Raw genomic sequence first — 26610 nt, 5'->3', positions numbered from 1 at the left:
TATACAGCGCACAGTAATTATCCCACACAAACAGAAAGCCAGGGCAACATCAACATCGCAACCCCACTCGGACAACATCAACATCGCAACCCCACTCGGACAACATCAACATCGCAACCCCACTCGGACAACATCAACATCGCAACCCCACTCGGACAAAATCCCGATCACTCATAACGCGTAGTTTGGGTGCTTCATACGATACGTGGTAGGTAGAAAATAATGACATGCACATAGCAACAATCATCCAACTCAACACTCACGCACTTAGGGTGCACTTAGGGTGCACTTAGGGTGCACTTAGGGGTGTACAAAGGGTACATGACCGCATACTTACCGGTGTTGTGTACTCGGCAAATAGCGGGTATTCCGGGTAACGAATAGCGGGTAGAGCGGGTAACCAAATCAACTACACACACTGACACAGCGCACCACAGTGACTAGCAGTACTACTAGAGGAGTGAGAGCGAGATTGCCGGCTATAGTGTACATGCGAAGAACTGTCTGTGTGTTGGCGAGTTGACAACATTCCCTTGTGAAGCTCGATCAAGTCGCGTACACACATCGACACACATCTAGTCACTGGGGTGTAAATAAAGCGATAAGAGTAAGCCTCGCTGTTTTGCGTGCTAGCCCTACGATTAGGCTGAACAAGGGTGCTCGCCAGCTGAGAGAGTAGGTTGACTGAAAAATATGAGTATAGTGTGTGTGTGTGTGTGTGTGTGTACAGGCAGGCAGACTGTAATCACAATCACTCAGTTTTATCACAGTCAGCTCAGTCACAAGAAGAGTATTTCCCGTTATTCAACACACACACACACACACACACACACACACACACACACACACACACAGTGATTTGCGGTTAACACTGAGTGGCATATCTCGCCGGTCAACGCAAGGCCACGTAACCTACTGCCCTAAGCCGGCCACAGCAAAGACCGGTAGAGATAGCCATCATGGGCCCACAGAGAGGTAGAGATAGCCATCATGGGCCCACAGACATAGAGAAAGCGGTAGAGATAGCCATCATGGGCCCACAGACATAGAGAAACCGGTAGAGATAGCCATCATGGGCCCACAGACATAGAGAGACCGTTAGAGATAGCCATCAGGGGCCCACAGACATAGAGAGACCGGTAGAGATAGCCATCATGGGCCCACAGACATAGAGAGACCGGTAGAGATAGCCATCATGGGCCCACAGACATAGAGAGACCGGTAGAGATAGCCATCATGGGCCCACAGACATAGAAAGACCGGTAGAGATAGCCATCATGGGCCTACAGACATAGAGAGACCGGTAGAGATAGCCATCATGGCCCCACAGACATAGAGAAACCGGTAGAGATAGCCATCATGGGCCCACAGACATAGAGAAACCGGTAGAGATAGCCATCATGGGCCTACAGACATAGAGAGACCGGTAGAGATAGCCATCATGGCCCCACAGACATAGAGAAACCGGTAGAGATAGCCATCATGGGCCCACAGACATAGAGAGACCGGTAGAGATAGCCATCATGGGCCCACAGACATAACCAAGACCGGTAGAGATAGCCATCATGGGCCCACAGACATAGAGAGACCGGTAGAGATAGCCATCATGGGCCCACAGACCTAGAAAGACCGGTAGAGATAGCCATCTTGGGCCCCCCCCCCCCTTCTCTATCCACCCTTTCACACAAAATCTGGTACATGTAGACGTAGTAGCCTATAGTCAGGCTAGCTGTGAACTGGCACCCGACTAAATGACCAAGACCTGAAATGCCTACATACTTAAGGTGAATGGTTCTAGTGGTACCTTTCACGGGGCCGGGTGGCGCGACATGGCTGTATTGGTTGCTGTCAAGTGGTGCAAACACTCACACACGATACACACACGCCGCGTGTATAAAGGTCAAGAATCCTTGTATTCTGCTGACCCATAAAGGTACAAAGGTAAAGTGGTTGAGGGAAGTGAGAGAGAGAGAGAGCGAGAGCGAGAGAGAGAGAGAGAGAGAGAGAGAGAGAGAGAGAGAGAGAGAGAGAGAGAGAGACATAGAGATAGTGTGACGTCATAGTTGAACAAGAAGGGCAAAGCCCATACGACTCACATGCTTTACACATTTTTCCTACCAAAATACATGTGACCTTGATCCAAGGTCAAGGTCATCCAAGGTCATGCAACACAAAGCTGTTAATTCAAGACATAGGATGTACAATGGTGCTTATTGGCTCTTTCTACCATGAGATATGGTCACTTTTAGTGGTTCACTACCTTATTTTGGTCACATTTCATAAGGGTCAAAGTGACCTTGACCTTGATCATATGTGACCAAATGTGTCTCATGATGAAAGCATAACATGTGCCCCACATAATTTTTAAGTTTGAAACAGTTATCTTCCATAGTTCAGGGTCAAGGTCACTTCAAAATATGTATACAATCCAACTTTGAAGAGCTCCTGTGACCTTGACCTTGAAGCAAGGTAAACCAAACTGGTATGAAAAGATGGGGCTTACTTTGCCCTATATATCATATATAGGTGAGGTATTGAATCTCAAAAACTTCAGAGAAAATGTGAAAAATGTGAAAAATAGCTGTTTTTTAGGCAACATTTATGGCCCCTGCGACCTTGACCTTGAAGCAAGGTCAAGATGCTATGTATGTTTTTTGGGGCCTTGTCATCATACACCATCTTGCCAAATTTGGTACTGATAGACTGAATAGTGTCCAAGAAATATCCAACGTTAAAGTTTTCCGGACGTCCGGACGGACGGACGGACGACTCGGGTGAGTACATAGACTCACTTTTGCTACGCATGTGAGTCAAAAAGGGAGACCCCTCTCGCTCTCTTTCTTTCAAAAGGGGGACCTCTGTCTCTCTTTTTCTTTCTCTCAAAAGGGAATGCAGACACGGTGACTCAACTTTTGTGTGTGTGTCTTAGGTCTTAGGGGTTATTGTGTATGTGTGTGTGTGTGTGTGGGGGGGGGGGTGTTATGTGTGCGTGCGCGTGGGGGGGGGGGGGGCTGGGTATTATGTGTGTTTTAGGGGGCTAATGTGTGCGGGGGGGGGGGGGGGTATTGTGTGGTTAGGGGGTATTGTGTGTGCACAAAATCAATGGTCTCGGTCGACTGGCACCGTGGGTCACGCATGGTTAAGCAGGACGACTCTGGCACCGTGGGTCACGCATGGTTAAGCAGGACGACTGGCACCGTGGGTCACGCATGGTTAAGCAGGACGACTCTGGCACCGTGGGTCACGCATGGTTAAGCAGGACGACTGGCACCGTGGGTCACGCATGGTTAAGCAGGACGACTGGCACCGTGGGTCACGCATGGTTAAGCAGGACGACTGGCACCGTGTGTCACGCATGGTTAAGCAGGACGACTCTGGCACCGTGGGTCACGCATGGTTAAGCAGGACGACTCTGGCACCGTGGGTCACGCATGGTTAAGCAGGACGACTGGCGCATGGCACTCTGCCAGCCTGCTACCGCGGCCATCAAACTTGGCTCCACTGCGCTGGGGAGGGGGGGGGGGGGGTCGTTCCCACATCATCTATAATCCTCCGGGTGTCAAGGACTGTCAAAGGGGTGGGGTTGGAGAAGAGAGACTGAATGAGTGTGAGAGAGAAAGAAAGAGAGAGAGAGAGAGAGAGAAAGAGAGAAGAGAGAGAGAAGAGAGAGAGAGACAGAGACAGACAGAGACAGACAGACAGACAGACAAAGACAGGCAGACAGTGAGAGACAGACAGACAGACAGTGAGAGAGAGAGAGACAGACAGACAAAGAGAGAGAGCAGACAGACAGAGAGACAGAGACAGCGAGAGTGTGAGACAGAGACAGAGCTTGAACGAGACACAGACAGACAGAGAGACAGAGAGACATACAGAAACAGAGACAAGAAGAAGAAGAAGAAGAAGAGGAACATTAATTCATTCCGCCATAGAAAGCTGCATTAAAAGCCATTGGTATTTGGACAGAAACACCTCCAGTCCAACCCCCCCCCTCCCAACCCTCCAACCCAACACTGTCCTCACAGTCACCAAGTATAACTAGCACTGTCCTCACAGTCACCAAGTATAACTAGCACTGTCCTCACAGTCACCAAGTATAACTAACACTGTCCTCACAGTCACCAAGTATAACTAGCACTGTCCTCACAGTCACCAAGTATAACTAACACTGTCCTCACAGTCACCAAGTATAACTAGCACTGTCCTCACAGACTGGTAGGTTAAGTGACCAGTGACTGAGGTAACCGGACTCTGTCCCCTGTCACCGGCCAGTGTGGCGTGCGGTCACTCCATCAGGCACTGACATGCTGACCCAATGCTTTGTCCTCGATCCATGGGGAGTAAACCAGTCAAAACGTCCACGCCAAAACGTCCACAAACCGTCCACATGTCATAACGTCCACAAGTCATAACGTCCACAAGTCAAAACGTCCACAAAACGTCCACATGCTCATGGTCAAAACGTCCACAAGTCAAAACGTCCACAAGTCAAAACGTCCACGCCAAAACGTCCACATGCTCATGGTCAAAACGTCCACATGTCATAACGTCCACAAGTCAAAACGTCCAGACCAAAACGTCCACAAAACGTCCACATGCTCATGGTCAAAACGTCCACAAGTCATTTACTATTTTAGTCCTGTTACGATATCCCTGGTTCTTAGTATTAATAAGGACAATTTATTTTGAAAGTGTTGAACATTTTCTTTTTTAAATTCATGTTGTCTTTATAATAATTTGCTACAATAAAATATTCATGAAAAGATAACTGACTTAAGACTTTTCAGACAAAAAGCTTCATGCGAAACTCAAGCATACACAATCACTGTTTTTACATTTAGTCAAGTTTTGACTAAATGTTTTAACATAGAGGGGGAATCGAGACGAGGGTCGTGGTGTATGTGTGTGTGTGTGTGTGTGTGTGTGTGTGTGTGTGTGTGTGTGTGTGTGTGTGTGTGTGTGTGTGTGTGTGTGGGTGTGGGTGTGTCTGTGCGTGTGTGTGTGTTGAGCGATTCAGACCAAACTACTGGACCGATCTTTATGAAATTTGACATGAGAGTTCCTGGGAATGATATCCCCGGACGTTTTTTTCTTTTTTTCGATAAATACTTTTGATGACGTCATATCCGGCTTTTTGTAAAAGTTGAGGCGGCACTGTCACACCCTCATTTTTCAATCAAATTGATTGACATTTTTGTAAAGCAATCTTCGACGAAGGCCGGACTTCGGTATTGCATTTCAGCTTGGTGGCTTAAAAATTAATTAATGACTTTGGTCATTAAAAATCTGAAAATTGTAATAATTTTTTTTATATGTAAAACGATCCAAATTTACGTTCATCTTATTCTACATCATTTCCTAATTCCAAAAACATATAAATATGTTATATATGGATTAAAAACAAGCTCTGAAAATAAAAAAATATAAAAATGATGATCAAAATTAAATTTCCGAAATCGATTTAAAACCAATTTCATCTTATTCCTTGTCGGTTCCTGATTCCAAAAAATATAGATATGATATGTTTGGATTAAAAACACGCTCAGAAAGTTAAAACTAAGAGAGGTACAGAAAAGCCTGCTATGCAGCACAGCGAAACCACTACCGCGCTGAACAGGCTCGTCAGTTTCACTCCGTTATGCACAAGCGGCGGACTACGGTCATTGTCAAAAAATACAGTGCGTTCAGTTTCATTCTGTGAGTTCCACAGCTTGACTAATTGTAGTAATTTCGCCTTACGCGACTTGTTTTCTTCTTCTTCTATTTCTTCTTGTTATTTTTGTTTTTGTTTTTTTTCGTCTTCTTTTTACATTTAGTCAAGTTTTGACTAAATGTTTTAACATAGAGGGCGGAATCGAGACGAGGGTCGTGGTGTATGTGTGTGTGTGTGTGTGTGTGTGTGTGTGTGTGTGTGTGTGTGTGTGTAGAGCGATTCAGAGTAAACTACTGGACCGATCTTTATGAAATTTTTCATGAGAGTTCCTGGGTATGATATGAGTTCCTGGGTATGATATCCCCAGACGGTTTTTTCATTTTTTCGATAAATGTCTTTGATGACGTCATATCCGCAAAAGTTGAGGCGGCACTGTCACACCCTCATTTTTCAATAAAATTGATTGAAATTTTGGCAAAGCAATCTTCGACGAAGGCCGGACTTTGGTATTGCATTTCAGCTTGGAGGCTTAAAAATTAATTAATGACTTTGGTCATTAAAAATCTGAAAATTGTAATTAATGTTTTTTTTATAAAACGATCCAAAATTGCGTTTATCGTATTCTTCATCATTTTCTGATTCCACAAACATATAAATATGTTATATTCGTATTAAAAACAAGCTCTGAAAATTAAAAATATAAAAATTATGATTAAAATTACATTTCTGAAATCGATTTAAAAACAATTTTATCTTATTCCTTGTCGGTTTCTGATTCCAAAAACATATAGATATATATGATATGTTTGGATTAAAAACACGTTCAGAGAGTTAAAAAGAATAGAGATATAGAAAAGCGTGCTATCCTCCTCAGCGCAACCGCTACCGCGCTTTTCTGGATTGTTAATTTCACTGCCTTTGCCACGATCGGTGGACAGACGATGATACGAGTGTACGGTCTTGCGAAAAAAATACAATGCGTTCAGTTTCATTCTGTGAGTTCGACTGAGCTTGACTAAATGTTGTATTTTCGCCTTACGCGACTTGTTTTTCTTTCCTTTTCATCTTCTTGTTCTTGTTCTTGTTCTTTTATTTTCTTGTTTGTGTTTTTTTCGTCTTCTTCTTATTATTATTATTATTGGTGTTTGAACGGACAAACGCATGAAATGAGAACTAGAAACCGAAAGTAAAATATTATTATTTCTAACCACAAACTTCGCCCATCTTTCTATCTTTTACGTCTAAACAAACTCCTAAAATAAACCACTTTTCCTGCAACTCGAGAATTGGCAAGATAGGTCTTCCATCGACTCAGCTGGCATGCAAACATATCATACACAACTTAACAACACTACACAATGTCAATGGTCAATCACACATTCACACACTGGGACATATTTATGGACGTTTTCACCTGTGGACGTTTTTGCTTGTGGACGTTCTCACCTGTGGACGTTTTGACTTGTGGACGTTATGACCGGTAAGCCATGGGGTACCCCCACCCCCTCCCTTCCTACCATTGTATGCTCTAAGCGGGTACTCTAAGCCCATGTTTCTAGCGTTGTAGTTATGAGATGTCCGTATATAACTTCTCTCTCTCTCTCACTCACTCTCTGACTCTGAGTCTCTCTCTCTCTCTCTCTCTCTCTCTCTCTCTCTCTCTCTCTCTCTCTCTCCTTCGCGCACACACACATACACACATATACATACACACACACACACACACACACACACACACACACACACACAAACACACACTCGATCACTCACACAAGCTCTCTCTCTCTCTCCCTCCCCATCACCCTCCTTTCTCACTCTGTGTGTAACATCTTAAAAACGCAAAACACTTGCACCATTTAGCCACAGCCTGTTGGTGCAGATAGCACACACCTGATCGTTACGGTGTTGGTCCAACGAGGAAAGCCCGGCTTTCACCGCGATGCTAATCAGATTACACTAATCAGCTTCGACGCTGCACCCCCCCCCCCCCTCTCTCCCCCAAGTCCTTTGCGGCAAACCCACACTGACAATCTGACCGATATAATAATACAGTGGAACCCCCCTTTTAAGACCTCGACAAATGTGAGAAAACCAGGCCTTACCATGGAGGGACTAACAATGGGGTAACATTATAGAGGTTACAAACAACAAGAAAACCAGGCCTTACCATGGAGGGACTAACAATGGGGTAACATTATAGAGGTTACAAACAACAAGAAAACCAGGCCTTACCATGGAGGGACTAACAATGGGGTAACATTATAGAGGTTACAAACAACAAGAAAACCAGGCCTTACCATGGAGGGACTAACAATGGGGTAACATTATAGAGGTTACAAACAACAAGAAAACCAGGCCTTACCATGGAGGGACTAACAATGGGGTAACATTATAGAGGTTACAAACAACAAGAAAACCAGGCCTTACCATGGAGGGACTAACAATGGGGTAACATTATAGAGGTTACAAACAACAACTCTGACAAAAAGGGGTCTTAAAAGGGAGGGAGTCTTACATTCTGGGGGTTTAAAGGGGGGGGGGGGGTCCATAAGTTCCATTGTACACTAGACGCACTAGAAGCGCTGCAGTGTGAACACACACAGAAAACAGGAATAAAGAACTAACAAACCATGGCCGATTTGACCTAAAATGGGCACCGGGTGACAGACACACAGACACACACACAAACCAAGTGCTTAGCAGTCGGCAGCCGCAGCCATGTGCCGTTAAAAAAAAGGAGCGCTAAACAGAGTGAGCGCTAAACAACAGCACAGTGCATGTCTAGCTCACTCAGTGGCCCAGCTCACATGTCTGCATGTGTTTTCAGGACAGGAAGTCGACTCGTGCCACTTGCACACACCAAAACCTCCAGGCGCCCACAAAAAGGGAAAGCCAAGTGGTTTGGGGGAGGGGGGAGGAGTAGGAGGATGGAGGGGGAGGGCAGGAGATGGTCCGACCAGCCTAGGATGAGAGAAGCACATGTATGGTAGCACTTCCTGTCTGCAAAGTAAACCTAGCGCCACTCTGACGGAGAAAAAAGACAGCCCAAAAACTTAATACTAGGGCTCATGGCCCTAGGATTAAAAAAACTCCAAAACAGAAAGTGCGTGAGAAGATAAATATGACACTGACGGACAGTCATTCTGAATAGAATTCACACGGCAAAGTCATGCATGTACGTGTTGCTAGACATTTTCATGTTGGGACATTTGGCCGAAACTGTCAGAAAGCTTTAGGACATCTTGGAAAATGTTCGGCTATTATTTTGGCTCATCCAAAGTCACCGCAACATTGAAGTACAAGACTCAAGAGGGGAACACCAATACATACAATCATTGTCTTAGGAACACAGATTACAGGGGCGGAGCAGTTAAGCCAGAGGGGTGGGTGGGGTGGTATTACAACCTGGGGTTCAGGGTTCCCATGGGGGGTTTGGGCTTAAGAATTTTAGCTATTTTATAAACAATTTGTGGCTTATCCTTGATTTTAAACATGATCAATTAGTGTCAGCAGCCACTCATTATTTCTTTTAATATTAGTATAAATAATGGCAATTTATCTTCACTGATATCTGCTCCCGACATCATATAGTATGGTTAGAAGGGAGACATGTCGCATACTGTGACAATTAAACAATTAACTCTTCCCTCCGGCTTTACAGACAGAAAAAATAAAAGATATTCACAGACAGAATTTTTTTTTTTTTTTTTGGGGGGGGGGGGTCCGGAACCCCAGCAACCCCCCCCCCCCCCCCCTTCCCCTAATCCGCCCCTGGATTATATGTTGCATACTGCAACTGAAACAATTAGCTTTGCTGATTTAACTACAACAGACAGCAGTTCTCTGAAACTTTTTCAAACCTTTAACTTTAATTTCTTGAAAGTAAAACTCTTCCAATCTTGTGCAAATCTTGACAAGCCTTGGGAAACATGACTGGTAAAACACCAATAAAAGACCGTGTAGGGTGAGCCATTTTGCTTGGAAACCACGATTTGGAGGACGCTTTTCATTCTCTGGCTCAGCAGATTTCGATTCGCTGTGACTATCGTCTGCTATGTCGTCTGCATCGATCGACTCGACAACACTACTACCACTCACACTGACACTGTCCACATTCGCGGTGTTACTGTCATTTTGTCCGGAATCACTTACCTTGGCAAAGGGTAGCAAACCTTGGCCAATTTAGTTTTTTGTTCTTTTTTGGTTGCGACATGATGTTCAAATCCAAATCGAAAGCACTGACTGACTGATAAACTATCGCGAACCGGCGAACGCAAACGTTGAGAGTGTGGTTCCATTGTCCAAGGGAAACCACTCTGGCATCTACAATTTTCGTCAATGGCTTCCGTTCAAAACATTGATGTTTCGTTTTTGGTATTCGCGAAGGAAATAAACGTCAGTCAGTTGATTAAGTACATCGGCAGCAGTTTTAGCAATCAAAGCCTGACCAATACAAAAACTGGACAAACTTTGGCCGATTCAGGCGAATACTCTTCGGACATTTGGCCGATTGGGACATGAAAGTTTCGGCCAAAGTAAACAAAAATCGGCGATTGGCCGAAGGGCCGACCCAAACGAGGGATCAGCTCGTTACTCCCCCGTATCGCTACTCAGTCCCCCGGCTCGTTACTCCCCCGTATCGCTACTCCCCCGGCTTGTTACTCCCCCGTACACAGAAAATGACTGGAAAACCCTGTGATAGTAAGTTGGCATGAAATATTGTTCCCCCACCCCCACCCACCCCCCGCCCCCTGTCCAGCTGTTTTGTTTGTTTCTTTGTTTGTTTATCCAGAAAATTTCTCCGGAAAAACAATATTTCATGCCAACTTACTATCACAGGGTTATCCAGTCATTTTCTGTGTACGGGGGAGTAACGAGCCGGGGGAGTAGCCGTATCGTTACTCCCCCGGCTCGTTACTCCCCCGACTCGTTACTCCCCCGTATCGCTACTCCCCCGGCTCGTTACTCCCCCGGGTCGTTACTCCCCCGTATCGCTACTCCCCCGTCATGCATTCTGAAATAGTATCTCTTCTGCTTAAAATATATACTTTTTTTTCAAAGATGTACTGTACACGAATGTACAGGCAGATCTGGCAGTTGTAAGTTATTTGAACATGCTCTCTCTCTCTCTCTCTCTTGAAAATTCAATTAAGTAATAACTGCATTACTTAAGTGTAATAACAAGAAGGGCAAAGCCCATACGACTCACATGCTTGACCTTTACCTTCAGCTAAACCTAGCAATGACATCATACACTAAGAACTGCTTTACACATTTTTCCTACCAAAATACATGTGACCTTGACCCAAGGTCAAGGTCATCCAAGGTCATGCAACACAAAGCTGTTAATTCAAGACATAGGAAGTACAATGGTGCTTATTGGCTCTTTCTACCATGAGATATGGTCACTTTTAGTGGTTCACTACCTTATTTTGGTCACATTTCATAAGGGTCAAAGTGACCTTGACCTTGATCATATGTGACCAAATGTGTCTCATGATGAAAGCATAACATGTGCCCCACATAATTTTTAAGTTTGAAACAGTTATCTTCCATAGTTCAGGGTCAAGGTCACTTCAAAATATGTATACAATCCAACTTTGAAGAGCTCCTGTGACCTTGACCTTGAAGCAAGGTAAACCAAACTGGTATCAAAAGATGGGGCTTACTTTGCCCTATATATCATATATAGGTGAGGTATTGAATCTCAAAAACTTCAGAGAAAATGTGAAAAATGTGAAAAATAGCTGTTTTTTAGGCAACATTTATGGCCCCTGCGACCTTGACCTTGAAGCAAGGTCAAGATGCTATGTATGTTTTTTTGGGCCTTGTCATCATACACCATCTTGCCAAATTTGGTACTGATAGACTGAATAGTGTCCAAGAAATATCCAACGTTAAAGTTTTCCGGACGGACGTCCGGACGGACGGACGGACGGACGGGGGGGACGGACGGACGGACGACTCGGGTGAGTACATAGACTCACTTTTGCTTCGCATGTGAGTCAAAAAGGCACGGGGGAGTAACGAGCCGGGGGAGTAACGAACCGGGGGAGTAGCGATACGGGGGAGTAACGATACGGGGGAGTAACGAGATGCTCCCCCCAAACGACACCCCTGATTCATACAGACCGAATACTGCTGGGGCGTGTCATCTTCAGAACCCACCATTGCTGATTGTTTAGATCTGGTACTGACCACAGCAAATCAGTCACCCCATCACACTACTCATCTACTGACCATAACAAATCAGTCACCCCATCACACTACTCAATTACTGACCATACCAAATCAGTCACACCATCACACTACTCAACTACTGACCATAACAAATCAGTCACACCATCACACTACTCAACTACTGACCATAACAAATCAGTCACCCCATCACACTACTCAGAACCCACCATTGCTGATTGTACAGATCTGCCACCGACCACAGCAAATCAGTCACCCCATCACACATCGTGGTGTGGTCATCTGCTTCTCAAAGCAGCAAATAAGTGACCCCATCACACATCGTGGTGTGGTCATCTGATTCTCAAAGCAGCAAATAAGTGACCCATCACACATCGTGGTGTGGTCATCTGATTCTCAAAGCAGCAAATCAGTCACCCCATCACACATCGTGGTGTGGTCATCTGATTCTCAAAGCAGCAAATCAGTCACCCCATCACACATCGTGGTGTGGTCATCTGATTCTCAAAGCAGCAAATCAGTCGACCGTCCACACGGGTGTTAATAGTAACAACATTGTACTAACATGCTCAAAGCCAACCAGACAAGATTGTAGACATTTTGTGTTGTTACATATCATCCCGTGTAATCTGCCGCACTCGACCAGTCAGTGCACAGGTTATCTGCACAGTATTCACAGGTTATCTGCACAGTATTCACAGGTTATTAATCAATATGAGGCTTTAGGCTGGGATGTAGCTCAGTCGGTAGCGCGCTGGATTTGTATCCAGTTGGCCGCTATCAGCGTGAGTTCGTCCCCACGTTCGGCGAGAGATTTATTTCTCAGAGTCAACTTTGTGTGCAGACTCTCCTCCTCGGTGTCCGAACACCCCCGTGTGTACACGCAAGCACAAGACCAAGTGCGCACGAAAAAGATCATGTAATCCATGTCAGAGTTCGGTGGGTTATAGAAACACGAAAATACCCAGCATGCTTCCTCCAAAAACGGCGTATGGCTGCCTAAATGGCGGGGTAAAAAACGGCCATACACGTAACGTGCAAAAAACACGAGTGTACGTGGGAGTTTCAGCCCACGAACGCAGAAGAAGAATATGAGGCTTATATCGCGCGTATTCCGTGGGTACAGTTCTAAGCGCAGGGATTTTTAAAAAAAATTTTATTATTTTTTTTATGCAATTTATATCGCGCACATATTCAAGGCGCAGGGATTTATTTATGCCGTGTGAGATGGAATTTTTTTTACACAATACATCACGCATTCACATCGGCCAGCAGATCGCAGCCATTTCGGCGCATATCCTACTTTTCACGGCCTATTATTCCAAGTCACACGGGTATTACGGTGGACATTTTTATCTATGCCCATACAATTTTGCCAGGAAATACCCTTTTGTCAATCGTGGGATCTTTAACGTGCACACCCCAATGTAGTGTACACGAAGGGACCTCGGTTTTTCGTCTCATCCGAAAGACTAGCTGAAAGGTTATCTGCACAGTATTCACAGGTTATCTGCACAGTATTCACAGGTTAGAGCTACACTGTATTGTCGGATTACGTTCCGGTGGACCTTTGTTACAGCTGGGCCTTTTCATAACAGTACATTGTAACAACAAACGGTACACACACACACACACACACACACACACACACACACACACACACCTCATAAACTACAAACCGTGTTGGGCACGCACAACCAGCAGGCTAAAAACGATCAACAAAACCCATAACAACCCAGAGAATGTATTCATTTGGTATCACATACGCACTCATCATAATATAACCTATGTATCTGTAAGTGACCATGTGCCAGAACAAGATGCAGAGCAAGCGCTATCAAAACGATTTGTCAGACATACCCGGAAGGCCCATACAGACTTCATAACGGAAGTGATAAAGCAGCGCACTAATTGCCAGGACTGGCGTGGAATGACGTCATGGTAGTGGGGAGGAGGAGGGAGAGAGAGAGGGAAGAAGCCTAACAGCCATTAATTGCATCATCACCATGGCCAGGCAGACCATGCAGCCTCTCTCTGTGTGGTGCAGGGAGCTCGCTTATCTTCATGCTTAGCTCGATATCTCTCTCCCGCTCTCTCTCTCCCGCTCTCTCTCTCTCTCCCCCGCTATCTCTCTCTCTCTCTCTCTCTCTCTCTCTCTCTCTGAATCTTTGGACTTAGTCCAAGCAATCCCTACCTCTAATAGACACACCAGCACTAAGCAGACCCAAAAACCTCTCTCTCTCTCTCTCTCTCTGAATCTTTGGACTTAGTCCAAGCAATCCCTACCTCTAATACACACACAAACACTAAGCAGACCCAACAACCTCTCTCTCTCTCTCTCTCTCTGAATCTTTGGACTTAGTCCAAGCAATCCCTACCTCTAATAGACACACAAACACTAAGCAGACCCAACAACCTCTCTCTCTCTCTCTCTCTCTCTCTCTCTCTCTCTCTCTCTCTCTCTAATTGTTATAGTTTTAAACATTTTGTACTAGTGTTAACGGATGTGTAGCTGATCGGAGCAACTTTATTCCCAAATGAAAGGTATAACTATGTCAATGTAATTTTGTAATTTTTGAGTTCTCCTTATGTAATTCCTTAAATGCACATTGTGTTGCATTCCATACAATGTATTTCTGTATTTTATATGATTGAATTTATATTTTTAATGTGCGTCTGTCTGTATGTGTTGTATAAGGGACAGGTTGGAAGAATAGGCTTTGCCTAAAACCTTTATCCTTTTGTAATACATTTCTGAGTCTGAGTCTGAGTTTCTCTCTCTCTCTCTCTCTCTCACACACACTGCAAAATACATGAAAGCCGTAAGCTGCACTTACCTTGCTTGACCACTGACCCAGACGAGGGGCGAACAACTGACCTCACGCCAAACACACCTAGTCCAGTGCAGCGGTAACAACTCCCCGACACCGTAACATCCAACAGACACACACTGTATTATTGACACCACCACATCCAACACGCACTGTTGACACACACAAATCTCCCAGGTTGGCGACAAGCGACTAAGACACAGCGTGGTAGTGGAGCGAGCTCTGTATAGTGCAATACGCTGTGGCCTCCAGTCAGACCTGCCAGGCAGTACAGAGCGGGGGGGAAAGTGGAGTGACTGGCGCTGCTCTGTGTGTGTGTGTGTCGTAGACTGCGAATAGCGCCAGGGGGGAGGGAGGACAGACACACTCCGTTCTATTCCAGAACCCGCCGCCGCCGTGTCTTGAGAATTGGTTGTCACCTTGTGAAATAAGGCCTCCTCTACATCGCTTCGCTAGGCGCATCAAAAACTATGTTATGAGTGCATGCAGTGACCTCTTCCAATCATTTCCAAACATTGGAGTGTATGCAGTGACCACTTCCATTCATTTCAAATCATTGGAGTGCAAGCGGTGACCTCTTCCATTCATTTCAAATTGTTGGAGTGCAAGCGGTGACCTCTTCCATTCATTTCAAATCATTGGAGTGCAAGCGGTGACCTCTTCCATTCATTTCAAATCATTGGAGTGCAAGCGGTGACCTCTTCCATTCATTTCAAATCATTGGAGTGCTAGCGGTGACCTCTCCCATTCATTTCAAATCATTGGAGTGCAAGCAGTGACCACTTCCATTCATTTCAAATCATTGGAGTGCAAGCGGTGACCTCTTCCAATCATTTTAAATCATTGGAGTGCAAGCGGTGACCTATTCCATTCATTGCAAATCATTGGAGTGCAAGCGGTGACCTCTTCCATTCATTGCAAATCATTGGAGTGCAAGCAGTGACCTCTTCCATTCATTGCAAATCATTGGAGTGCAATCGGTGACCTCTTCCATTCATTTCAAATCATTGGAGTGCAAGCGGTGACCTATTCCATTCATTTCAAATCATTGGAGTGCAAGCAGTGACCTCTTCCATTCATTGCAAATCATTGGAGTGCAATCGGTGACCTCTTCCATTCATTTCAAATCATTGGAGTGCAGGCGGTGACCTCTTCTATTCATTGCAAATCATTGGAATGCAAGCGGTGACCTCTTCCAATCATTTCAAATCATTGGAGTGCAAGCGGTGCGGTGACCTCTTCCATTCATTTCAAATCATTGGAGTGCAAGCGGTGACCTCTTCCATTCATTGCAAATCATTGGAGTGCAAGCGGTGACCTCTTCCATTCATTGCAAATCATTGGAGTGCAAGCGGTGACCACTTCCATTCATTGCAAATCATTGGAGTGCAAGCAGTGACCACTTCCATTCATTTCAAATCATTGGAGTGCAAGCAGTGACCTCTTCCATTCATTTCAAATCATTAGAGTGCAAGCGGTGACATCTTCCATTCATTGCAAATCATTGGAGTGCAAGCAGTGACTTCTTTCATTCATTTCAAATCATTGGAGTGCAAGCGGTGACCTCTTCTATTCATTGCAAATCATTGGAGTGCAAGCAGTGACCTTTTCCATTCATTGCAAATCATTGGAGTGCAAGCAGTGACCTCTTCCATTCATTGCAAATCATTGGAGTGCAAGCAGTGACCTTTTCCATTCATTGCAAATCATTGGAGTGCAAGCAGTGACCTTTTCCATTCATTGCAAATCATTGGAGTGCAAGCAGTGACCTCTTCCATTCATTTAAAATCATTGGAGTGCAAGCGGTGACCTCTTCCAATTATTGCAAACCATTGGAATGCAAGCGGTGACCTCTTCCATTCATTTCAAATCATTGGAGTGCAAGCAGTGACCTCTTCCATTCATTGCAAATCATTGGAGTGCAAGCGGTGACCTCTTCCATTCATTGCAAATCATTGGAGTGCAAGCAGTGACCTCTTCCATTCATTGCAAATCATTGGAGTGCAAGCGGTGACCTCTTCCATTCATTTCCAAACATTGGAGTGCAAGCGGTGACCTCTTCCATTCATTGCAAATCATTGGAGTGCAAGCGGTGACCTCTTCCATTCATTTCCAAACATTGGAGTGCAAGCGGTGACCTCTTCCATTCATTGAAAATGATTGGAGTGCAAGCGGTGACCTCTTCCATTCATTTTAAATCATTGGAGTGCAAGCGGTGACCTCTTCCATTTATTTCAAATCATTGGAGTGCAAGCGGTGACCTCTTCCATTCATTTCAAATCATTGGAGTGCAAGCGGTGACCTCTTCCATTCATTGCAAATCATTGGAGTGCAAGCGGTGACCTCTTCCATTCATTGCAAATCATTGGAGTGCAAGCGGTGACCTCTTCGGTTCACCAGAACGTCAAGTGATTCAAGCAAACAGTCATCCTGCTACTCTCATACAGACAATTTGTTCCACCATTTCCGATCATACCTGTATTTCAAAATATTAAATCATTTTGGGTTTGCGTGTGTCTCTTCACACGTGGTCGCTCGATCTGTGCACTGAGGGACGCGATCACATCCTCAATGCCAATTGTCAACTCCGATGTTCGTACTTTCGAACGAAAAGAGCGTTATCTTGAGCAGACAGTGCAAACTGCACAGATCGGAGCTAATCCTCACAGAGACACACGGTGTGACACTTTCACACACATTCAGGGATTCTCGCATTGTCAACCCGAACCATCAGAGTCGACAAGATGAAGCAAACTTTATTCAAACATAGAGACATGTATATAGAGTCGTGGTCTCCCTGTTGAAGCCGAGATCAAATCTACCCCACCTTCAGGGCCCATCCTTATAAACCCCCAAAAGTAGTTCCCACGCTATCTCTATAATATTCGTACTCTTGCCTTTCAACCCAACTACCAGAACACTGCATTTCTTAATACAACACATGCTTAGGAACAATTTTCTCGGCATCCTGAACTCCGAATGCCCCTCACAGTGATTTAACGTACTTGCTTACCCTGATATCTACTCTCAGCTGGCACCATGGATGGCTCACCTAACACAGAGGGATACCAGCTCGGTCTCGACCCTCTCACATAAATCACTTGTCATGCAGGCTAACACCCCGCAGTAAGTAGTACTTTGTGACCTACACCTTTCTATTCCAGCGTCTTATCTTTGCTTCACTCTTTGACCAAATAATAAAGAACATGGACACAGACGTCTAGTGGCAAACAGCTATGTAACAACGGCCGTTCCGGCTAGTGGAACACAATGGGGAGCAACTAATCCACAACCCATAAAATGGAGGTTGTGCAGATAAATGGGCTTCCGTAGAAAGAGCCAATCCTCCCAGTCAACCTGGACAGAAAGAGCCAATCCTCCCAGTCAACCTGGACAGAAAGAGCCAATCCTCCCAGTCAACCTGGACAGAAAGAACCAATCCTCCCAGTCAACCTGGACAGAAAGAACCAATCCTCCCAGTCAACCTGGGCAGAGTGCAAGAAGACGATATTTCACAGTGACCCCCCCATTCCACACACCGCTCTCAGGCTTCACGCACCAAGCAAAGGAGACGGGAGAAAGAGCTTCGGCGAGCTTTACCCAGGGAGGGAGGGGGGAGAGACGAAAGAAGCAGGCAGGCGATAGTGCGGCCCAATCAATATGTCCTTAATGGGGTGATGTCATCGCCGCAGCCACTACTACAAGTACCGTCATCGCCACTACTACAAGTACATGTCACACACCGTCAACCTCCCACTCTGATGGATGTTGTCGTTGTTGTTGTACACTGTATGTCACGTGCTGTTGTGTCTGTTGTTGTCTTATGGTTATCATACTTTATACACCTGAGTGGTTTGTTTGTTTGTTTGTTTGCTTAACGCCCAGCCGACCACGAAGGGCCATATCAGGGCGGTGCTGCTTTGACAGAAGTCGCAGCACAGGCTTCATGTCTCACCCAGTCACATTATTCTGACACCGGACCAACCAGTCCTAGCACTAACCCCATAATGCCAGACGCCAGGCGGAGCAGCCACTAGATTGCCAATTTTAAAGTCTTAGGTATGACCCGGCCGGGGTTCGAACCCACGACCTCCCGATCACGAGGCGGACGCCTTAACCTGAGTGGTGATTGTTGTATATGTTGTACATTGTGTGTCACATGTTGTTGTGTATGTTGTACATTGTATGTCACATGTTGTTGTGTATGTTGTACATTGTATGTCACATGTTGTTGTGTATGTTGTACATTGTATGTCACATTTGTTGTGTATGTTGTACATTGTATGTCACATGTTGTTGTGTATGTTGTACAGTGTATGTCACATGTTGTTGTGTATGTTGTACATTGTATGTCACATGTTGTTGTGTATGTTGTACAGTGTATGTCACATGTTGTGTATGTTGTACAGTGTATGTCACATGTTGTTGTGTATGTTGTACATTGTATGTCACATGTTGTTGTGTATGTTGTACAGTGTATGTCACATGTTGTGTATGTTGTACATTGTATGTCACATGTTGTTGTGTATGTTGTACATTGTATGTCACATGTTGTTGTGTATGTTGTACATTGTATGTCACATGTTGTGTCTCTGTTGTTCATTGTATGTCATATGTTGTTGTGTATGTTGTACATTGTATGTCACATGTTGTTGTGTATGTTGTACAGTGTATGTCACATGTTGTGTCTCTGTTGTACAGTGTATGTCACATGTTGTTGTGTATGTTGTACAGTGTATGTCACATGTTGTGTCTGTGTTGTCTAATACAGTAGTAATGGTGATGGTGAGTGTTGGTGTAAGCGGGTGACTGCTTAACTTCATGACTACAGTACTGGTTGTATGGAACTCTCTCTCTCTCTCATTCTCTCCTACACACACAACACCAGACAGAGAGAGCGAGATAGAGATAGAGAGAGAGAGAGAGGGAGGGAGAGAGATCAAGAAGAGACAAGGGAGAGTGTCAGAGGCAGGAAATGGGTCAGTCGCGCAGCACGTGCTGTGACGTCAGAGCTGTCTCCAGCCAGGCCAGGTTTAGATCACGGCCAGCCGTCTTCACACACACACACGACTTTTTATTGTCACAAAGGAAGCTCTCGTCTCTGCTCGCCCAGCCTTTTCTAAGCAACCGCCCTCACCATGAAATGACCACTCTTGTCATGTGGCCCGTGCAATGAGGCCGGGTTGGAATCCCACTGTGACAGCAGTGTCCACGGACGTGCATAGTACCATATTGGCTTCGTCATTTCACTTGACTCTTTGCCTATTCTGCAATATCGATTGAGAACGGTGCGAAAGAAAGGAGCCAGAAAGGCAAACACTACACATAATAACAAGGTAACCACTGTCACTGTCAAACACTACACAGAATAACAAGGTAACAACTGTCACTGTCAAACACTACACAGAATAACAAGGTAACCACTGTCACTGTCAAACACTACACAGAATAACAAGGTAACCACTGTCACTGTCAAACACTACACAGAATAACAAGGTAACCACTGTCACTGTCAAACACTACACAGAATAACAAGGTAACCACTGTCACTGATGTCAAACACTACACAGAATAACAAGGTAACCACTGTCACTGATGTCAAACACTACACAGAATAACAAGGTAACCACTGTCACTGTCAAACACAACACAGAATAACAAGGTAACCACTGTCACTGTCAAACACTACACAGAATAACAAGGTAACAACTGTCACTGTCAAACACTACACAGAATAACAAGGTAACCACTGTCACTGTCAAACACAACACAGAATAACAAGGTAACCACTGTCACTGTCAAACACTACACAGAATAACAAGGTAACCACTGTCACTGTCAAACACTACACAGAATAACAAGGTAACCACTGTCACTGTCAAACACTACACAGAATAACAAGGTAACCACTGTCACTGTCAAACACTACACAGAATAACAAGGTATAACAACTGTCACTGTCAAACACTACACAGAATAACAAGGTAACCACTGTCACTGTCAAACACTACACAGAATAACAAGGTAACCACCGTTACTGTTTAAGACTACACAGAATAACAAGGTAACCACTGGCACTGACAAACACTACACAGAATAAGAAGGACAGCACTGTCACTGACAAACACTACACAGAATAGCAAGGTAACCACTGTCACTGTCAAACACTACACATAATAACAAGGTAACCACTGTCACTGTAATTGAGAAACTGCTGTGCAGTCTGTAGCAGACTGTAGTACTTCTCGTGAAGGTCAGAATATCTTAATAAAAATCTCAGTACAGTATGAGAGCCCAGTCTAAAATTCTGAGCTTGACAGTAGAATATCCAGAGGGTGGGATAGATACACATGAGAGCAGTAGAATATCCAGAGAGTAGGGTAGATACACATGAGAGCAGTAGAATATCCAGAGAGTAGGGTAGATACACATGAGAGCAGTAGAATATCCAGAGAGTATGGTAGATACACATGAGAGCAGTACAATATCCAGAGAGTAGGGTAGATACACATGAGCAGTAGAATATCCAGAGAGTAGGGTAGATACACATGAGAGCAGTAGAATATCCAGAGAGTAGGGTAGATACACATGAGAGCAGTACAATATCCAGAGAGTAGGGTAGATACACATGAGAGCAGTACAATATCCAGAGAGTAGGGTAGATACACATGAGAGCAGTACAATATCCAGACAGTGGGATAGATACACACGAGAGCAGTAGAATATCCAGAGAGTAGGGTAGATAAACATGAGAGCAGTAGAATATCCAGAGAGTAGGGTAGATGCACATGAGAGCAGTACAATATCCAGAGAGTAGGGTAGATAAACATGAGAGCAGTAGAATATCCAGAGAGTAGGGTAGATACACATGAGAGCAGTACAATATCCAGAGAGTAGGGTAGATACACATGAGAGCAGTACAATATCCAGAGAGTAGGGTAGATAAACATGAGAGCAGTAGAATATCCAGAGAGTGGGATAGATACACATGAGAGCAGTAGAATATCCAGAGAGTAGGGTAGATACACATGAGAGCAGTAGAATATCCAGACAGTGGGATAGATATACACGAGAGCAGTAGAATATCCAGAGAGTAGAGTAGATAAACATGAGAGCAGTAGAATATCCAGAGAGTAGGGTAGATACACATGTGAGCAGTAGAATATCCAGAGAGTAGGGTAGATAAACATGAGCAGTAGAATATCCAGAGAGTAGGGTAGATACACATGAGAGCAGTAGAATATCCAGAGGGTGGGATAGATACACACGAGAGCAGTACAATATCCAGAGAGTAGGGTATACACATGAGAGCAGTAGAATATCCAGAGAGTAGACCGGCACGGTTGGCCTAGTGGTAAGGCGTCCGCCCCGTGATCGGGAGGTCGTGGGTTCGAACCCCGGCCGGGTCATACCTAAGACTTTAAAATTGGCAATCTAGTGGCTGCTCCGCCTGGCGTCTGGCATTATGGGGTTAGTGCTAGGACTGGTTGGTCCGGTGTCAGAATAATGTGACTGAGTGAGACATGAAGCCTGTGCTGCGACTTCTGTCTTGTGTGTGGCGCACGTTATATGTCAAAGCAGCACCGCCCTGATATGGCTCTTCGTGGTCGGCTGGGCGTTAAGCAAACAAACAAACAAACATCCAGAGAGTAGGGTAGATAAACATGAGAGCAGTAGAATATCCAGAGAGTGGGATAGATACACATGAGAGCAGTACAATATCCAGAGAGTGGGGTAGATTTAAAACATGAGAGCAGTAGAATATCCAGAGAGTGGGGTAGATTTAAAACATGAGAGCAGTAGAATATCCAGAGAGTAGGGTAGATAAACATGAGAGCAGTACAATATCCAGAGAGTAGGGTAGATACACATGAGAGCAGTACAATATCCAGAGAGTAGGGTAGATACACATGAGAGCAGTACAATATCCAGTCAATGAGAGAAAAGCTGTTGTCCACTTGGACCAGCTCGATCGCTGGTCAATACCATAGGATGTTACTTCTTTCAGGTCAAACAAATCTATAGCTCTATTACATGGATGTTACTTCTTTCGGGTCAACCAAATAATAGCTCTATCACATGGATGTTACTTCTTACGGGTCAAACAAATATATAGCTCTATGACATGGATGTTACTTCTTACGGGTCAAACAAATCTATAGCTCTATGACATGGATGTTACTTCTTACGGGCCATACAAATCTATAGCTCTATGCCATGGATGTTACTTCTTACGGGTCAAACAAATACAGCTCCATAAAATAGGAGTCCACAGATAAACTGTCTCTTCTCCATCCATCAGCGAAAGCCACAATACAATAATGTCAGACCCAAACAGCCAGTCTCTCATTCCCCGTCGCCCCTTCGCTGCTGTCCCACTACATGAGTCAGTGCAGTACAATGGTGGCCCCACAACAACAACACTGACTGACCAGCCGACCGGCCTGGATTTCGGCCAGCCTGATGCAACTGCCCCACTTTACCGGCACTGCGGGGGAGGGGAGAGAGGGGTGGGGGAGGGGCCAACGCCATCAATGGGGCAGTGGGGTAATGACCGTCACTAACCCTAACCCTGTCATGTCAAGCCGGGTCGCTCTTCCTCCCAGTGCGGCGAGCAGTGAGTGACCCGGAGAACGGGGGCAAGTGTCACTTCGGATTGTCCTCTGGCCACGGATGACCGGTGTCACGATTTCATCTTTCGCCTGTGTACATATTTCCCCCTCGACATATACTCAAGACTGAAATGTTGTTTCCTGGTAAAATTAAGTGAAATTATTTATGGACGAAAAGCATGTCAGTTTCTTGCATGTGAAGAAAATTGGTGGTAAAATGTAATAGATTTCACCCCCAAAATCGAATTCTTCGAAAACGTGTACTGAGTGGTTACGTCCCTTGAGTAAGAAGGAAAACATTTTAGGATGAATCAAATTTCTAAGTTAAAAAAAACAAATTGGTTGGACAAATTTGGCCCCATGAATGTAAGGTACACAAGGTCGCTCATCAGTACTATCGAAGGGTGTTTTTTTGTTCAGTGTAGAGTTTATACTACATCAACGAGGCCGAGAAGCGAAATATCAACACGGCGAAAGATGAAAACGTCACACCGGCCCTTGTCTATACGCTGACCGCGCCGCATAGCAATGTCAAGGTAAATACTGGTCACTCCACGCGCGCTGTCAAAGTGTTTCTATTGACTTAACTTGGGCCTCTCGATTCCAGTGGTGGTCAACAGTCCGGTCAGTCTGCCACCCCACAAAAGAGAGAGAGAGAGAGAGAGAGAGAGAGAGAGAGAGAGATAGGGAGGGAGAGAGAGAGAGAGAGAGAGAGAGAGAGAGAGAGAGGGAGAGAGAGAGAGAGAGAGAGAGAGAGAGAGAGATCTAATCAAATCAAATCAAATCAAATCAAATCAAATCAAATTTTATTATACGAGGGTTGTGGCATAAGCAATATAAACGAGCTTCTTTTCAACCAGCCCTCGCCCAGAGAGGGACTACTCTAATCTTACATAATGTACAAACGTAAAACAATTACAAAGGATAAGCATAAAAGTAAATTAATAAAACATAAAAATACAGAAAAAACTATTCACAGGACTATATATACACGTTGCAGGCTATACACAAATTCTTGCGTTATGATCAAAATTGGGAAATTGCCAGAACATGTTTAATGAAACAATGATGCTATAATGGACAGATATGATTAATATGAAAATAATCAGAACGAAGTCTTCCATCCCTGTGACTTTTCGTAATTTAACATTAAATGTAATGAGAGGTGTTTTTTGAAAGTATTGAGACTCGTTGGGACTCCAACTGATTCCGGGAGAGATGTCCTCAAAACGCTGCCAGAATAAGCTAAACTTGATTTAAAGAGATCTATCCGTGGAATGGGGACATTGAATTTTCGGCTTGGTTTGGCTTTACATTTTGTAATAAAAGCACGTGGTGCATGGCCAGAAAGGATTTTGTGAAGGAGCACGCCGTTATTTGATTTAAATCTTTCTTTTAAGGGCAAAATCTTAAGTTTCTTATAATCGTCGAAAACGAGACTGGATTGTTTTAATAGAATTGATTTCAGTGCTCGTTTGTGTAGACTGTACAGTGGTTTGTGTAGACTATACAGTGGTTTTATAATATTTGCACTGGCAGAGTCCCAGATGGTCCAACAATAAGAGAGAGAGGGAGAGAGAGAGAGAGAGAGAGAGAGAGAGAGAGAGAGAGAGAGGGAGAGGGAGAGAGAGAGAGAGAGAGAGAGAGGGAGAGAGAGGGAGAGAGAGAGAGAGAGGGGAGAGAGGAGAGAGAGGGAGAGGAGAGAGAGAGAGAGAGGGAGAGGGAGAGGGAGAGGGAGAGAGAGAGAGAGAGAGAGAGGAGAGGGAGAGGGAGAGGGAGAGGGAGGGAGAGGGAGAGGGAGAGGGAGGGAGAGGGAGAGGGAGAGGGAGTATTTTGCTATAAATTATAATTTCGTATCGATGAGTTTGAGAAGTCTAGTTGAGCCGCTGTGTGCAGCATTACCTTTCACCTCGGGTCGGGACGCTCAACTTGGTCAGCTCGTTTGGTCGCTTTGGTTGAGGTTGCTCAGCCTTCCAGTTTGGCTCGGCTAGGTGTGTCTAGTTGTGTTTGTTGGATCATTGGTTGATTCATTGATTGCCTGATTGGCTATGTTGGTTTAAATGATATATATTCGAATAGTTTAAAGAATGCATTGCCGTACGCATGACATGGAGTTACACCGAGTTATCGTTCTACACCGTTGGTCGAGCAAATCTAGTGTAGCCACTTGCTCGACACGGCAAGAGTACCCGCCACAAGCACGGGCTTGCCCGTCACAATGGGGGCCAGGTTCAGCCAGGGATCAGATGAACGGTTCACCGTGAAGACACGACCCAAGGTGTTCGAGGTCATCGGCCTCAAGGGGAAGAAAAGGGCAGAGGCAGAATGGAGCCAGAGGATATGTTCCGCAAACAGCCACCATTTCTTTCAACGCTGCTCGCTGACAATACCTCTCAAAACTAAAGATCTGGGGGTGATACCCCGCCCCCCTCTCAAACTCCTGTCTCAGCCCCCCCCCCCCCCCCCCGAATTTCTCTCACCTGTTGAGACCCACCTGCTCCTGCTGTTCTGTCGAGCACCTACCCCCCCCCCCCCCCCCCCGCGAGTTCACGTCTACGACAGACATAAACGGCGCACACACCCACACACACCCACACCCACACAGACAGAAGCACCAAAGAAAGCACGTGAAAAGAATACAAGCAGAGCTGCCCTTGTCATTCCATTCCTCACAATACTTTAGGTCACCCTAACAACCGTGCAATTCTTCCCCAAACACCGCACTGAAACCCAGCAAAGTTCCCTCCTGACCTGATGTTGACCCAGCAAAGTTCCCTCCTGACCTGATGTTGACCCAGCAAAGTTCTCTCCTGACCTGATGTTGACCCAGCAAAGTTCCCTCCTGACCTGATGTTGACCCAGCAAAGTTCCCTCCTGACCTGATGTTGACGGATTTGCCGAGGTCCCAAAAGGGACGTTCCATTGTAGTCCTCCGTGTGAGGGGACGAGAGACAATCTTCCAGCCGATCAATAAACATCACCTGGTTTTCACCATCTCCCATTCCTGGTCGCCAAAGAACATGGCGCTTGACTAATAAGCTCCTCGGTCCCCTATAGATGTCAAGGTACAAGTCAAAGGCGGACGACTTCCGAGGTAAGCTGAGACGAGACCAGAGTACTAGGTTCGCGCAGTCATGAGTTTTGGACTACAAAAAGTCTTCAGCCATCCATTAGTTATTTGGTTTGGTATCTGGTTTATTTTGTTGTCTTTAGGGAATTCCCTCAAGGAAGACCGGGCTGCTGTCCCCGCATGGGGAAAGCGTGCAGCGACAGAATCGCGCTGACCATTTTCCCCACCAAGCGTTCTTAGTCCCGT

The 26610-nt window shown here is 45.1% G+C and overlaps 1 protein-coding gene across 3 annotated transcripts in view; it reads right to left on the bottom strand.

Annotated features, from left to right (window-relative positions):
* LOC138982653 (protein FAM53A-like) overlaps positions 1-26610 on the bottom strand; it is a 145026-nt gene that overhangs the window by 60734 nt on the left and 57682 nt on the right. Inside the window, exon 1 of one of the 3 annotated variants that reach the window (XM_070355978.1) lies at positions 14689-15006. The exons of 1 other annotated variant lie outside the window; for it this stretch is intronic. The gene's annotated coding sequence lies outside the window, so the exon portion shown is untranslated. Of the gene's footprint in view, positions 1-337; positions 476-14688; positions 15007-26610 lie in introns of those variants that run through there. One more of the 3 variants, XM_070355979.1, reaches the window with a different exon arrangement.

Source organism: Littorina saxatilis, linkage group LG12 (assembly GCF_037325665.1).
Source record: "Littorina saxatilis isolate snail1 linkage group LG12, US_GU_Lsax_2.0, whole genome shotgun sequence".
Lineage (NCBI taxonomy): Eukaryota > Metazoa > Mollusca > Gastropoda > Littorinimorpha > Littorinidae > Littorina > Littorina saxatilis.
The sequence above is the reverse complement of the archived record's forward strand: the minus strand, read 5'-3'. Positions and strand labels throughout refer to the sequence as shown.